The 13,243-nt window shown below is 40.9% G+C and overlaps 17 non-coding genes and 2 pseudogenes across 17 annotated transcripts; all 19 read left to right on the top strand.

Annotated features, from left to right (window-relative positions):
- The first annotated feature begins 380 nt into the window (after positions 1-380).
- LOC141319317 (5S ribosomal RNA) lies at positions 381-499 on the top strand. The gene has a single exon (XR_012353580.1). It is a non-coding gene; the product is annotated as a 5S ribosomal RNA (ribosomal RNA).
- Positions 500-583: 84 nt separating this feature from the next.
- LOC141313821 (5S ribosomal RNA) lies at positions 584-702 on the top strand. Its single transcript, XR_012349897.1, has one exon. It is a non-coding gene; the product is annotated as a 5S ribosomal RNA (ribosomal RNA).
- Positions 703-1,503: 801 nt separating this feature from the next.
- Positions 1,504-1,622, top strand: LOC141319305 (5S ribosomal RNA). Its single transcript, XR_012353569.1, has one exon. It is a non-coding gene; the product is annotated as a 5S ribosomal RNA (ribosomal RNA).
- Positions 1,623-1,706: 84 nt separating this feature from the next.
- LOC141319061 (5S ribosomal RNA) lies at positions 1,707-1,825 on the top strand. Its single transcript, XR_012353338.1, has one exon. It is a non-coding gene; the product is annotated as a 5S ribosomal RNA (ribosomal RNA).
- An 801-nt stretch (positions 1,826-2,626) lies between these two features.
- Positions 2,627-2,745, top strand: LOC141346545 (5S ribosomal RNA; annotated as a pseudogene).
- An 84-nt stretch (positions 2,746-2,829) lies between these two features.
- Positions 2,830-2,948, top strand: LOC141297590 (5S ribosomal RNA). The gene has a single exon (XR_012341413.1). It is a non-coding gene; the product is annotated as a 5S ribosomal RNA (ribosomal RNA).
- An 801-nt stretch (positions 2,949-3,749) lies between these two features.
- Positions 3,750-3,868, top strand: LOC141319294 (5S ribosomal RNA). Its single transcript, XR_012353558.1, has one exon. It is a non-coding gene; the product is annotated as a 5S ribosomal RNA (ribosomal RNA).
- Positions 3,869-3,952: 84 nt separating this feature from the next.
- Positions 3,953-4,071, top strand: LOC141313810 (5S ribosomal RNA). The gene has a single exon (XR_012349886.1). It is a non-coding gene; the product is annotated as a 5S ribosomal RNA (ribosomal RNA).
- Positions 4,072-4,872: 801 nt separating this feature from the next.
- LOC141319282 (5S ribosomal RNA) lies at positions 4,873-4,991 on the top strand. Its single transcript, XR_012353547.1, has one exon. It is a non-coding gene; the product is annotated as a 5S ribosomal RNA (ribosomal RNA).
- Positions 4,992-5,075: 84 nt separating this feature from the next.
- Positions 5,076-5,194, top strand: LOC141319060 (5S ribosomal RNA). The gene has a single exon (XR_012353337.1). It is a non-coding gene; the product is annotated as a 5S ribosomal RNA (ribosomal RNA).
- An 801-nt stretch (positions 5,195-5,995) lies between these two features.
- On the top strand, positions 5,996-6,114 carry LOC141318943 (5S ribosomal RNA). The gene has a single exon (XR_012353228.1). It is a non-coding gene; the product is annotated as a 5S ribosomal RNA (ribosomal RNA).
- An 801-nt stretch (positions 6,115-6,915) lies between these two features.
- On the top strand, positions 6,916-7,034 carry LOC141297829 (5S ribosomal RNA). The gene has a single exon (XR_012341469.1). It is a non-coding gene; the product is annotated as a 5S ribosomal RNA (ribosomal RNA).
- An 84-nt stretch (positions 7,035-7,118) lies between these two features.
- On the top strand, positions 7,119-7,237 carry LOC141297438 (5S ribosomal RNA). The gene has a single exon (XR_012341387.1). It is a non-coding gene; the product is annotated as a 5S ribosomal RNA (ribosomal RNA).
- An 801-nt stretch (positions 7,238-8,038) lies between these two features.
- Positions 8,039-8,157, top strand: LOC141346208 (5S ribosomal RNA; annotated as a pseudogene).
- An 84-nt stretch (positions 8,158-8,241) lies between these two features.
- Positions 8,242-8,360, top strand: LOC141297512 (5S ribosomal RNA). Its single transcript, XR_012341397.1, has one exon. It is a non-coding gene; the product is annotated as a 5S ribosomal RNA (ribosomal RNA).
- Positions 8,361-9,161: 801 nt separating this feature from the next.
- Positions 9,162-9,280, top strand: LOC141319269 (5S ribosomal RNA). The gene has a single exon (XR_012353535.1). It is a non-coding gene; the product is annotated as a 5S ribosomal RNA (ribosomal RNA).
- Positions 9,281-9,364: 84 nt separating this feature from the next.
- Positions 9,365-9,483, top strand: LOC141313798 (5S ribosomal RNA). The gene has a single exon (XR_012349875.1). It is a non-coding gene; the product is annotated as a 5S ribosomal RNA (ribosomal RNA).
- An 801-nt stretch (positions 9,484-10,284) lies between these two features.
- On the top strand, positions 10,285-10,403 carry LOC141319257 (5S ribosomal RNA). The gene has a single exon (XR_012353524.1). It is a non-coding gene; the product is annotated as a 5S ribosomal RNA (ribosomal RNA).
- Positions 10,404-10,487: 84 nt separating this feature from the next.
- Positions 10,488-10,606, top strand: LOC141319385 (5S ribosomal RNA). The gene has a single exon (XR_012353644.1). It is a non-coding gene; the product is annotated as a 5S ribosomal RNA (ribosomal RNA).
- Positions 10,607-13,243: the final 2,637 nt, after the last annotated feature.

Raw genomic sequence — 13,243 nt, 5'->3', positions numbered from 1 at the left:
ACAAATGAACTGTATTCTTTTAACAGAGTTTACCTGTTTTTAGGGTATGGACAAATGAACTGTATTCTTTTAACAGAGTTTACCTAGTTTTATCGTGTTGTTTTAAAGTCTTTTATGTGAACCTTGTAAATACACCAAATCTATTTAAACCAATTTTCTTTTATGTCTCATTCTTTTAACCACTAGTCATCTCTCACAGTTAAATCTGACCCCATTTTAGTCTTGTAACTCGGCTGATAAGGCCGATTGTTACACTTTTATGGGAGACCGCCTGGGAATACCAGGTGCTGTAAGCTTTTGCCTTTTCTTCACTATTTATATAATATGCTGGCTTTTACGGAGGCTGATCTTTAAATAGCCCACTTTTTGGAGCAGCCCTCGCTTATGGCCATACCGCGCTGAGAGCGCCCGATCTCGTCTGATCTCGGAAGCTAAGCAGCGTCGGGCCTGGTTAGTACTTGGATGGGAGACCGCCTGGGAATACCAGGTGCTGTAAGCTTTTGCCTTTTCTTCACTATTTATATAATATGCTGGCTTTTACTGAGGCTGATCTTTAAATAGCCGACTTTTTGGAGCAGCCCTCGCTTATGGCCATACCGCGCTGAGAGCGCCCGATCTCGTCTGATCTCGGAAGCTAAGCAGCGTCGGGCCTGGTTAGTACTTGGATGGGAGACCGCCTGGGAATACCAGGTGCTGTAAACTTTTGCCTTTTCTTCACTATTTATATAATATGCTGGCTTTTAGAAAGACGTGTTTTACCGCTCTATTTATTACAATCATTTACATGTATTATAGAGTTTTAAGTGTTTTACATGTTTTTTAGGCCATTTTATTACTCTTAACATTTTAAGTGTATGTGTCTTTAATAAATGGATGGTTGGCCTGTCATGTGACTAGACACATGACAGGAAGCAGGAAGTACAACTGTATAAGAGAGCAGCATGACAAACAAAGGACAGTCACCAAACTGTTGGATTGAGGAGTTGCTAATTTTAGAGCTCACCTTTCCATTCACCACCTGCAAACTTTGGATTACACTTTCTGTGGATTGTATATACACTGGTGGACACTCACATTGGACTTATCAACACACTGGGGTTCTTGGACTGTTTTTAGGGTATGGAAAAATGAACTGTATTCTTTTAACAGAGTTTACCTGTTTTTAGGGTATGGACAAATGAACTGTATTCTTTTAACAGAGTTTACCTAGTTTTATCGTGTTGTTTTAAAGTCTTTTATGTGAACCTTGTAAATACACCAAATCTATTTAAACCAATTTTCTTTTATGTCTCATTCTTTTAACCACTAGTCATCTCTCACAGTTAAATCTGACCCCATTTTAGTCTTGTAACTCGGCTGATAAGGCCGATTGTTACACTTTTATGGGAGACCGCCTGGGAATACCAGGTGCTGTAAGCTTTTGCCTTTTCTTCACTATTTATATAATATGCTGGCTTTTACGGAGGCTGATCTTTAAATAGCCCACTTTTTGGAGCAGCCCTCGCTTATGGCCATACCGCGCTGAGAGCGCCCGATCTCGTCTGATCTCGGAAGCTAAGCAGCGTCGGGCCTGGTTAGTACTTGGATGGGAGACCGCCTGGGAATACCAGGTGCTGTAAGCTTTTGCCTTTTCTTCACTATTTATATAATATGCTGGCTTTTACGGAGGCTGATCTTTAAATAGCCCACTTTTTGGAGCAGCCCTCGCTTATGGCCATACCGCGCTGAGAGCGCCCGATCTCGTCTGATCTCGGAAGCTAAGCAGCGTCGGGCCTGGTTAATACTTGGATGGGAGACCGCCTGGGAATACCAGTTGCTGTAAGCTTTTGCCTTTTCTTCACTATTTATATAATATGCTGGCTTTTAGAAAGACGTGTTTTACCGCTCTATTTATTACAATCATTTACATGTATTATAGAGTTTTAAGTGTTTTACATGTTTTTTAGGCCATTTTATTACTCTTAACATTTTAAGTGTATGTGTCTTTAATAAATGGATGGTTGGCCTGTCATGTGACTAGACACATGACAGGAAGCAGGAAGTACAACTGCATAAGAGAGCAGCATGACAAACAAAGGACAGTCACCAAACTGTTGGATTGAGGAGTTGCTAATTTTAGAGCTCACCTTTCCATTCACCACCTGCAAACTTTGGATTACACTTTCTGTGGATTGTATATACACTGGTGGACACTCACATTGGACTTATCAACACACTGGGGTTCTTGGACTGTTTTTAGGGTATGGACAAATGAACTGTATTCTTTTAACAGAGTTTACCTGTTTTTAGGGTATGGACAAAAGAACTGTATTCTTTTAACAGAGTTTACCTAGTTTTATCGTGTTGTTTTAAAGTCTTTTATGTGAACCTTGTAAATACACCAAATCTATTTAAACCAATTTTCTTTTATGTCTCATTCTTTTAACCACTAGTCATCTCTCACAGTTAAATCTGACCCCATTTTAGTCTTGTAACTCGGCTGATAAGGCCGATTGTTACACTTTTATGGGAGACCGCCTGGGAATACCAGGTGCTGTAAGCTTTTGCCTTTTCTTCACTATTTATATAATATGCTGGCTTTTACGGAGGCTGATCTTTAAATAGCCCACTTTTTGGAGCAACCCTCGCTTATGGCCATACCGCGCTGAGAGCGCCCGATCTCGTCTCCTCTCGGAAGCTAAGCAGCGTAGGTCCTGGTTAGTACTTGGATGGGAGACCGCCTGGAAATACCACGTGCTGGAAGCTTTTGCCTTTTCTTCACTATTTATATAATATGCTGGCTTTTACGGAGGCTGATCTTTAAATAGCCCACTTTTTGGAGCAGCCCTCGCTTATGGCCATACCACGCTGAGAGCGCCCGATCTCGTCTGATCTCGGAAGCTAAGCAGCGTCGGGCCTGGTTAGTACTTGGATGGGAGACCGCCTGGGAATACCAGGTGCTGTAAGCTTTTGCCTTTTCTTCACTATTTATATAATATGCTGGCTTTTAGAAAGACGTGTTTTACCGCTCTATTTATTACAATCTTTTACATGTATTATAGAGTTTTAAGTGTTTTACATGTTTTTTAGGCCATTTTATTACTCTTAACATTTTAAGTGTATGTGTCTTTAATAAATGGATGGTTGGCCTGTCATGTGACTAGACACATGACAGGAAGCAGGAAGTACAACTGTATAAGAGAGCAGCATGACAAACAAAGGACAGTCACCAAACTGTTGGATTGAGGAGTTGCTAATTTTAGAGCTCACCTTTCCATTCACCACCTGCAAACTTTGGATTACACTTTCTGTGGATTGTATATACACTGGTGGACACTCACATTGGACTTATCAACACACTGGGGTTCTTGGACTGTTTTTAGGGTATGGACAAATGAACTGTATTCTTTTAACAGAGTTTACCTGTTTTTAGGGTATGGACAAATGAACTGTATTCTTTTAACAGAGTTTACCTAGTTTTATCGTGTTGTTTTAAAGTCTTTTATGTGAACCTTGTAAATACACCAAATCTATTTAAACCAATTTTCTTTTATGTCTCATTCTTTTAACCACTAGTCATCTCTCACAGTTAAATCTGACCCCATTTTAGTCTTGTAACTCGGCTGATAAGGCCGATTGTTACACTTTTATGGGAGACCGCCTGGGAATACCAGGTGCTGTAAGCTTTTGCCTTTTCTTCACTATTTATATAATATGCTGGCTTTTACGGAGGCTGATCTTTAAATAGCCCACTTTTTGGAGCAGCCCTCGCTTATGGCCATACCGCGCTGAGAGCGCCCGATCTCGTCTGATCTCGGAAGCTAAGCAGCGTCGGGCCTGGTTAGTACTTGGATGGGAGACCGCCTGGGAATACCAGGTGCTGTAAGCTTTTGCCTTTTCTTCACTATTTATATAATATGCTGGCTTTTACTGAGGCTGATCTTTAAATAGCCGACTTTTTGGAGCAGCCCTCGCTTATGGCCATACCGCGCTGAGAGCGCCCGATCTCGTCTGATCTCGGAAGCTAAGCAGCGTCGGGCCTGGTTAGTACTTGGATGGGAGACCGCCTGGGAATACCAGGTGCTGTAAACTTTTGCCTTTTCTTCACTATTTATATAATATGCTGGCTTTTAGAAAGACGTGTTTTACCGCTCTATTTATTACAATCATTTACATGTATTATAGAGTTTTAAGTGTTTTACATGTTTTTTAGGCCATTTTATTACTCTTAACATTTTAAGTGTATGTGTCTTTAATAAATGGATGGTTGGCCTGTCATGTGACTAGACACATGACAGGAAGCAGGAAGTACAACTGTATAAGAGAGCAGCATGACAAACAAAGGACAGTCACCAAACTGTTGGATTGAGGAGTTGCTAATTTTAGAGCTCACCTTTCCATTCACCACCTGCAAACTTTGGATTACACTTTCTGTGGATTGTATATACACTGGTGGACACTCACATTGGACTTATCAACACACTGGGGTTCTTGGACTGTTTTTAGGGTATGGAAAAATGAACTGTATTCTTTTAACAGAGTTTACCTGTTTTTAGGGTATGGACAAATGAACTGTATTCTTTTAACAGAGTTTACCTAGTTTTATCGTGTTGTTTTAAAGTCTTTTATGTGAACCTTGTAAATACACCAAATCTATTTAAACCAATTTTCTTTTATGTCTCATTCTTTTAACCACTAGTCATCTCTCACAGTTAAATCTGACCCCATTTTAGTCTTGTAACTCGGCTGATAAGGCCGATTGTTACACTTTTATGGGAGACCGCCTGGGAATACCAGGTGCTGTAAGCTTTTGCCTTTTCTTCACTATTTATATAATATGCTGGCTTTTACGGAGGCTGATCTTTAAATAGCCCACTTTTTGGAGCAGCCCTCGCTTATGGCCATACCGCGCTGAGAGCGCCCGATCTCGTCTGATCTCGGAAGCTAAGCAGCGTCGGGCCTGGTTAGTACTTGGATGGGAGACCGCCTGGGAATACCAGGTGCTGTAAGCTTTTGCCTTTTCTTCACTATTTATATAATATGCTGGCTTTTACGGAGGCTGATCTTTAAATAGCCCACTTTTTGGAGCAGCCCTCGCTTATGGCCATACCGCGCTGAGAGCGCCCGATCTCGTCTGATCTCGGAAGCTAAGCAGCGTCGGGCCTGGTTAATACTTGGATGGGAGACCGCCTGGGAATACCAGTTGCTGTAAGCTTTTGCCTTTTCTTCACTATTTATATAATATGCTGGCTTTTAGAAAGACGTGTTTTACCGCTCTATTTATTACAATCATTTACATGTATTATAGAGTTTTAAGTGTTTTACATGTTTTTTAGGCCATTTTATTACTCTTAACATTTTAAGTGTATGTGTCTTTAATAAATGGATGGTTGGCCTGTCATGTGACTAGACACATGACAGGAAGCAGGAAGTACAACTGCATAAGAGAGCAGCATGACAAACAAAGGACAGTCACCAAACTGTTGGATTGAGGAGTTGCTAATTTTAGAGCTCACCTTTCCATTCACCACCTGCAAACTTTGGATTACACTTTCTGTGGATTGTATATACACTGGTGGACACTCACATTGGACTTATCAACACACTGGGGTTCTTGGACTGTTTTTAGGGTATGGACAAATGAACTGTATTCTTTTAACAGAGTTTACCTGTTTTTAGGGTATGGACAAATGAACTGTATTCTTTTAACAGAGTTTACCTAGTTTTATCGTGTTGTTTTAAAGTCTTTTATGTGAACCTTGTAAATACACCAAATCTATTTAAACCAATTTTCTTTTATGTCTCATTCTTTTAACCACTAGTCATCTCTCACAGTTAAATCTGACCCCATTTTAGTCTTGTAACTCGGCTGATGAGGCCGATTGTTACACTTTTATGGGAGACCGCCTGGGAATACCAGGTGCTGTAAGCTTTTGCCTTTTCTTCACTATTTATATAATATGCTGGCTTTTACGGAGGCTGATCTTTAAATAGCCCACTTTTTGGAGCAGCCCTCGCTTATGGCCATACCGCGCTGAGAGCGCCTGGTCTCGTCTGATCTCGGAAGCTAAGCAGAGTCGGGCCTGGTTAGTACTTGGATGGGAGACCGCCTGGGAATACCAGGTGCTGTAAGCTTTTGCCTTTTCTTCACTATTTATATAATATGCTGGCTTTTAGAAAGACGTGTTTTACCGCTCTATTTATTACAATCATTTACATGTATTATAGAGTTTTAAGTGTTTTACATGTTTTTTAGGCCATTTTATTACTCTTAACATTTTAAGTGTATGTGTCTTTAATAAATGGATGGTTGGCCTGTCATGTGACTAGACAGATGACAGGAAGCAGGAAGTACAACTGCATAAGAGAGCAGCATGACAAACAAAGGACAGTCACCAAACTGTTGGATTGAGGAGTTGCTAATTTTAGAGCTCACCTTTCCATTCACCACCTGCAAACTTTGGATTACACTTTCTGTGGATTGTATATACACTGGTGGACACTCACATTGGACTTATCAACACACTGGGGTTCTTGGACTGTTTTTAGGGTATGGACAAATGAACTGTATTCTTTTAACAGAGTTTACCTGTTTTTAGGGTATGGACAAATGAACTGTATTCTTTTAACAGAGTTTACCTAGTTTTATCGTGTTGTTTTAAAGTCTTTTATGTGAACCTTGTAAATACACCAAATCTATTTAAACCAATTTTCTTTTATGTCTCATTCTTTTAACCACTAGTCATCTCTCACAGTTAAATCTGACCCCATTTTAGTCTTGTAACTCGGCTGATAAGGCCGATTGTTACACTTTTATGGGAGACCGCCTGGGAATACCAGGTGCTGTAAGCTTTTGCCTTTTCTTCACTATTTATATAATATGCTGGCTTTTACGGAGGCTGATCTTTAAATAGCCCACTTTTTGGAGCAGCCCTCGCTTATGGCCATACCGTGCTGAGAGCGCCCGATCTCGTCTGATCTCGGAAGCTAAGCAGCGTCGGGCCTGGTTAGTACTTGGATGGGAGACCGCCTGGGAATACCAGGTGCTGTAAGCTTTTGCCTTTTCTTCACTATTTATATAATATGCTGGCTTTTACGGAGGCTGATCTTTAAATAGCCCACTTTTTGGAGCAGCCCTCGCTTATGGCCATACCGCGCTGAGAGTGCCCGATCTCGTCTGATCTCGGAAGCTAAGCAGCGTCGGGCCTGGTTAGTACTTGGATGGGAGACCGCCTGGGAATACCAGGTGCTGTAAGCTTTTGCCTTTTCTTCACTATTTATATAATATGCTGGCTTTTAGAAAGACGTGTTTTACCGCTCTATTTATTACAATCATTTACATGTATTATAGAGTTTTAAGTGTTTTACATGTTTTTTAGGCCATTTTATTACTCTTAACATTTTAAGTGTATGTGTCTTTAATAAATGGATGGTTGGCCTGTCATGTGACTAGACACATGACAGGAAGCAGGAAGTACAACTGCATAAGAGAGCAGCATGACAAACAAAGGACAGTCACCAAACTGTTGGATTGAGGAGTTGCTAATTTTAGAGCTCACCTTTCCATTCACCACCTGCAAACTTTGGATTACACTTTCTGTGGATTGTATATACACTGGTGGACACTCACATTGGACTTATCAACACACTGGGGTTCTTGGACTGTTTTTAGGGTATGGACAAATGAACTGTATTCTTTTAACAGAGTTTACCTGTTTTTAGGGTATGGACAAAAGAACTGTATTCTTTTAACAGAGTTTACCTAGTTTTATCGTGTTGTTTTAAAGTCTTTTATGTGAACCTTGTAAATACACCAAATCTATTTAAACCAATTTTCTTTTATGTCTCATTCTTTTAACCACTAGTCATCTCTCACAGTTAAATCTGACCCCATTTTAGTCTTGTAACTCGGCTGATAAGGCCGATTGTTACACTTTTATGGGAGACCGCCTGGGAATACCAGGTGCTGTAAGCTTTTGCCTTTTCTTCACTATTTATATAATATGCTGGCTTTTACGGAGGCTGATCTTTAAATAGCCCACTTTTTGGAGCAGCCCTCGCTTATGGCCATACCGCGCTGAGAGCGCCCGATCTCGTCTGCTCTCGGAAGCTAAGCAGCGTAGGTCCTGGTTAGTACTTGGATGGGAGACCGCCTGGGAATACCACGTGCTGGAAGCTTTTGCCTTTTCTTCACTATTTATATAATATGCTGGCTTTTACGGAGGCTGATCTTTAAATAGCCCACTTTTTGGAGCAGCCCTCGCTTATGGCCATACCACGCTGAGAGCGCCCGATCTCGTCTGATCTCGGAAGCTAAGCAGCGTCGGGCCTGGTTAGTACTTGGATGGGAGACCGCCTGGGAATACCAGGTGCTGTAAGCTTTTGCCTTTTCTTCACTATTTATATAATATGCTGGCTTTTAGAAAGACGTGTTTTACCGCTCTATTTATTACAATCTTTTACATGTATTATAGAGTTTTAAGTGTTTTACATGTTTTTTAGGCCATTTTATTACTCTTAACATTTTAAGTGTATGTGTCTTTAATAAATGGATGGTTGGCCTGTCATGTGACTAGACACATGACAGGAAGCAGGAAGTACAACTGTATAAGAGAGCAGCATGACAAACAAAGGACAGTCACCAAACTGTTGGATTGAGGAGTTGCTAATTTTAGAGCTCACCTTTCCATTCACCACCTGCAAACTTTGGATTACACTTTCTGTGGATTGTATATACACTGGTGGACACTCACATTGGACTTATCAACACACTGGGGTTCTTGGACTGTTTTTAGGGTATGGACAAATGAACTGTATTCTTTTAACAGAGTTTACCTGTTTTTAGGGTATGGACAAATGAACTGTATTCTTTTAACAGAGTTTACCTAGTTTTATCGTGTTGTTTTAAAGTCTTTTATGTGAACCTTGTAAATACACCAAATCTATTTAAACCAATTTTCTTTTATGTCTCATTCTTTTAACCACTAGTCATCTCTCACAGTTAAATCTGACCCCATTTTAGTCTTGTAACTCGGCTGATAAGGCCGATTGTTACACTTTTATGGGAGACCGCCTGGGAATACCAGGTGCTGTAAGCTTTTGCCTTTTCTTCACTATTTATATAATATGCTGGCTTTTACGGAGGCTGATCTTTAAATAGCCCACTTTTTGGAGCAGCCCTCGCTTATGGCCATACCGCGCTGAGAGCGCCCGATCTCGTCTGATCTCGGAAGCTAAGCAGCGTCGGGCCTGGTTAGTACTTGGATGGGAGACCGCCTGGGAATACCAGGTGCTGTAAGCTTTTGCCTTTTCTTCACTATTTATATAATATGCTGGCTTTTACTGAGGCTGATCTTTAAATAGCCGACTTTTTGGAGCAGCCCTCGCTTATGGCCATACCGCGCTGAGAGCGCCCGATCTCGTCTGATCTCGGAAGCTAAGCAGCGTCGGGCCTGGTTAGTACTTGGATGGGAGACCGCCTGGGAATACCAGGTGCTGTAAACTTTTGCCTTTTCTTCACTATTTATATAATATGCTGGCTTTTAGAAAGACGTGTTTTACCGCTCTATTTATTACAATCATTTACATGTATTATAGAGTTTTAAGTGTTTTACATGTTTTTTAGGCCATTTTATTACTCTTAACATTTTAAGTGTATGTGTCTTTAATAAATGGATGGTTGGCCTGTCATGTGACTAGACACATGACAGGAAGCAGGAAGTACAACTGTATAAGAGAGCAGCATGACAAACAAAGGACAGTCACCAAACTGTTGGATTGAGGAGTTGCTAATTTTAGAGCTCACCTTTCCATTCACCACCTGCAAACTTTGGATTACACTTTCTGTGGATTGTATATACACTGGTGGACACTCACATTGGACTTATCAACACACTGGGGTTCTTGGACTGTTTTTAGGGTATGGAAAAATGAACTGTATTCTTTTAACAGAGTTTACCTGTTTTTAGGGTATGGACAAATGAACTGTATTCTTTTAACAGAGTTTACCTAGTTTTATCGTGTTGTTTTAAAGTCTTTTATGTGAACCTTGTAAATACACCAAATCTATTTAAACCAATTTTCTTTTATGTCTCATTCTTTTAACCACTAGTCATCTCTCACAGTTAAATCTGACCCCATTTTAGTCTTGTAACTCGGCTGATAAGGCCGATTGTTACACTTTTATGGGAGACCGCCTGGGAATACCAGGTGCTGTAAGCTTTTGCCTTTTCTTCACTATTTATATAATATGCTGGCTTTTACGGAGGCTGATCTTTAAATAGCCCACTTTTTGGAGCAGCCCTCGCTTATGGCCATACCGCGCTGAGAGCGCCCGATCTCGTCTGATCTCGGAAGCTAAGCAGCGTCGGGCCTGGTTAGTACTTGGATGGGAGACCGCCTGGGAATACCAGGTGCTGTAAGCTTTTGCCTTTTCTTCACTATTTATATAATATGCTGGCTTTTACGGAGGCTGATCTTTAAATAGCCCACTTTTTGGAGCAGCCCTCGCTTATGGCCATACCGCGCTGAGAGCGCCCGATCTCGTCTGATCTCGGAAGCTAAGCAGCGTCGGGCCTGGTTAATACTTGGATGGGAGACTGCCTGGGAATACCAGTTGCTGTAAGCTTTTGCCTTTTCTTCACTATTTATATAATATGCTGGCTTTTAGAAAGACGTGTTTTACCGCTCTATTTATTACAATCATTTACATGTATTATAGAGTTTTAAGTGTTTTACATGTTTTTTAGGCCATTTTATTACTCTTAACATTTTAAGTGTATGTGTCTTTAATAAATGGATGGTTGGCCTGTCATGTGACTAGACACATGACAGGAAGCAGGAAGTACAACTGTATAAGAGAGCAGCATGACAAACAAAGGACAGTCACCAAACTGTTGGATTGAGGAGTTGCTAATTTTAGAGCTCACCTTTCCATTCACCACCTGCAAACTTTGGATTACACTTTCTGTGGATTGTATATACACTGGTGGACACTCACATTGGACTTATCAACACACTGGGGTTCTTGGACTGTTTTTAGGGTATGGACAAATGAACTGTATTCTTTTAACAGAGTTTACCTGTTTTTAGGGTATGGACAAATGAACTGTATTCTTTTAACAGAGTTTACCTAGTTTTATCGTGTTGTTTTAAAGTCTTTTATGTGAACCTTGTAAATACACCAAATCTATTTAAACCAATTTTCTTTTATGTCTCATTCTTTTAACCACTAGTCATCTCTCACAGTTAAATCTGACCCCATTTTAGTCTTGTAACTCGGCTGATGAGGCCGATTGTTACACTTTTATGGGAGACCGCCTGGGAATACCAGGTGCTGTAAGCTTTTGCCTTTTCTTCACTATTTATATAATATGCTGGCTTTTACGGAGGCTGATCTTTAAATAGCCCACTTTTTGGAGCAGCCCTCGCTTATGGCCATACCACCCTGAGCGCCCTCTTGTGGAATTCAGGAAGTGAGTGAGTCAGTGAAGAGCACAGGTGGAGACTGATTGTTTGGAAGAGCTGGGAATCTGTGATTACTGGAAAACAACTTCAAACAAGCAAGGGACTTGCTTTCGACAAAGTTATTTAATCCCCAAGCAGCTTTTGCTGTTTGGGGATAAATACTTATAGTTCTGAGAAGGTGGGAGATGCAGATGGAGAACATGGAGAAGGAAAGAGGATTGGACAAGAGGAATGTGAGAGAGAAGGAGGACGAAGGTGAACAAAGTAGGAGGAATTATGAGAAGAGGCTAACCGTATTTGTGGTGATAGAAGGTGAAGACAGAATTACCATGAAGGAAATGTTGAAGAAAGTAAGAGAGGAGTGTGGAGTGGTTGATCGGATGCAGATATAAAACACCACGAGAATATGAGCTGACAATGGAGGAGGAGAGAGGAAAGGAGAAAATATTGGATGGACTGAAAATAAAAAACAGTAGAATTATGGCGAAAGAAATAAGTAGCAATGAGATGGTGGTTTCGTTCCTGGGCCTGCCTACCTATATCCTGGATGAAGAGATATTGCGAAAGCTGATGGAATGGGGAGTGACGGCGGCTTCAAGTATCAAAAGGAGAATGTGGCCAGGAACTGATATCGCGGACGGAACAAGATTTTTGAAAGTCAAATTCACGGACACTGTCAAATCATTGCCGTATTCTACAAAGTTTGAGACAGTGGGGGGAGTGGAGCACTTCCGAGTCATACATGACAGACAGGTAAAAGTGTGTCGTTTGTGCATTCAACCGGGGCATGTAGTGAGAGACTGTCCGAGCTTTAAGTGCTTTAGGTGTAGCAAACAAGGACATTATGTACGAGAATGCAATGAAGGCATCTGTAATATGTGCAAGATGAGAACTGGTTTATGTGTGTGTGAAACCCCGGGGGAGATGGAAGAAGAGGAAAGAGAAGAGGAGCTGTCGGATCTGTATGAGGTGGATGAGGAGGAGGAAGAATCAGTGGCTGTGGAGGAGATGGGGAGGGACACCTGGAGCAGAAAAGATGAAACGGTAGATCACAGAGTAACTGGGAGGGAGACCGTTCAAGAGAAGGTGGTCTCAGGGCAGTTTCAGAGGAAGGAGAAAGAAGAAAAGAAAGGTGGGAAATTAGAGCTGCATAAAGAGACAAGTTCAGAGGCTGGATATATGAAAACTTCGAAGGGACTGAGATCTGACGAAGGAGAAGCAGAGACAACTGAAAGTGGTCATGAAAGGCAAGAAGGTGGTAATGTCAAAAATCAAGGTACGAAACTCCAGGAGGTGAGGAGAATGAAGGAGAAGCTCGACGGAGAAGGAGGAGAGAATGTGGTGTTAGAGACTTCTGGAACAAATGTGGGGGAGGAAATGGACACATGTGAGGAGAGGAACACGCAGAGGAAAAGAAAGATGAAAGGAACAGAAGAGCACAGTGGGAAAAAGTAAGATTTTGGTTTTATTTAAATGAACCATAGATTTCTTTTAACTGCAATATACGCTATGTGGGGCATAATGGACATTGCTTGCTTAAATGGGAATGGATTAAGAGAAATAAATAAGGTTAAGAAGATGATTGGATTAATGAAAGCAGATATTATTTGTTTACAAGAGACGCATTGGTCAGAGGATATTATGGAAAACATAAAAAAACTATGGGAAGAGGATATTATTGTTAATCATGGCAATCAAAGAGCATGTGGTGTGGCGATTTTGATAAAAAGGGAAAGAGTGAACTGTGTAAAGCAAATATATAAAGATGAAAAAGGAAGATTGTTAGTTATAGAATTTA

The sequence above is a fragment of the Garra rufa genome, chromosome 1, assembly GCF_049309525.1.
Source record: "Garra rufa chromosome 1, GarRuf1.0, whole genome shotgun sequence".
In the NCBI taxonomy this organism is placed as follows: domain Eukaryota; kingdom Metazoa; phylum Chordata; class Actinopteri; order Cypriniformes; family Cyprinidae; genus Garra; species Garra rufa.
This window is presented reverse-complemented; position numbering and strand designations above follow the sequence as displayed.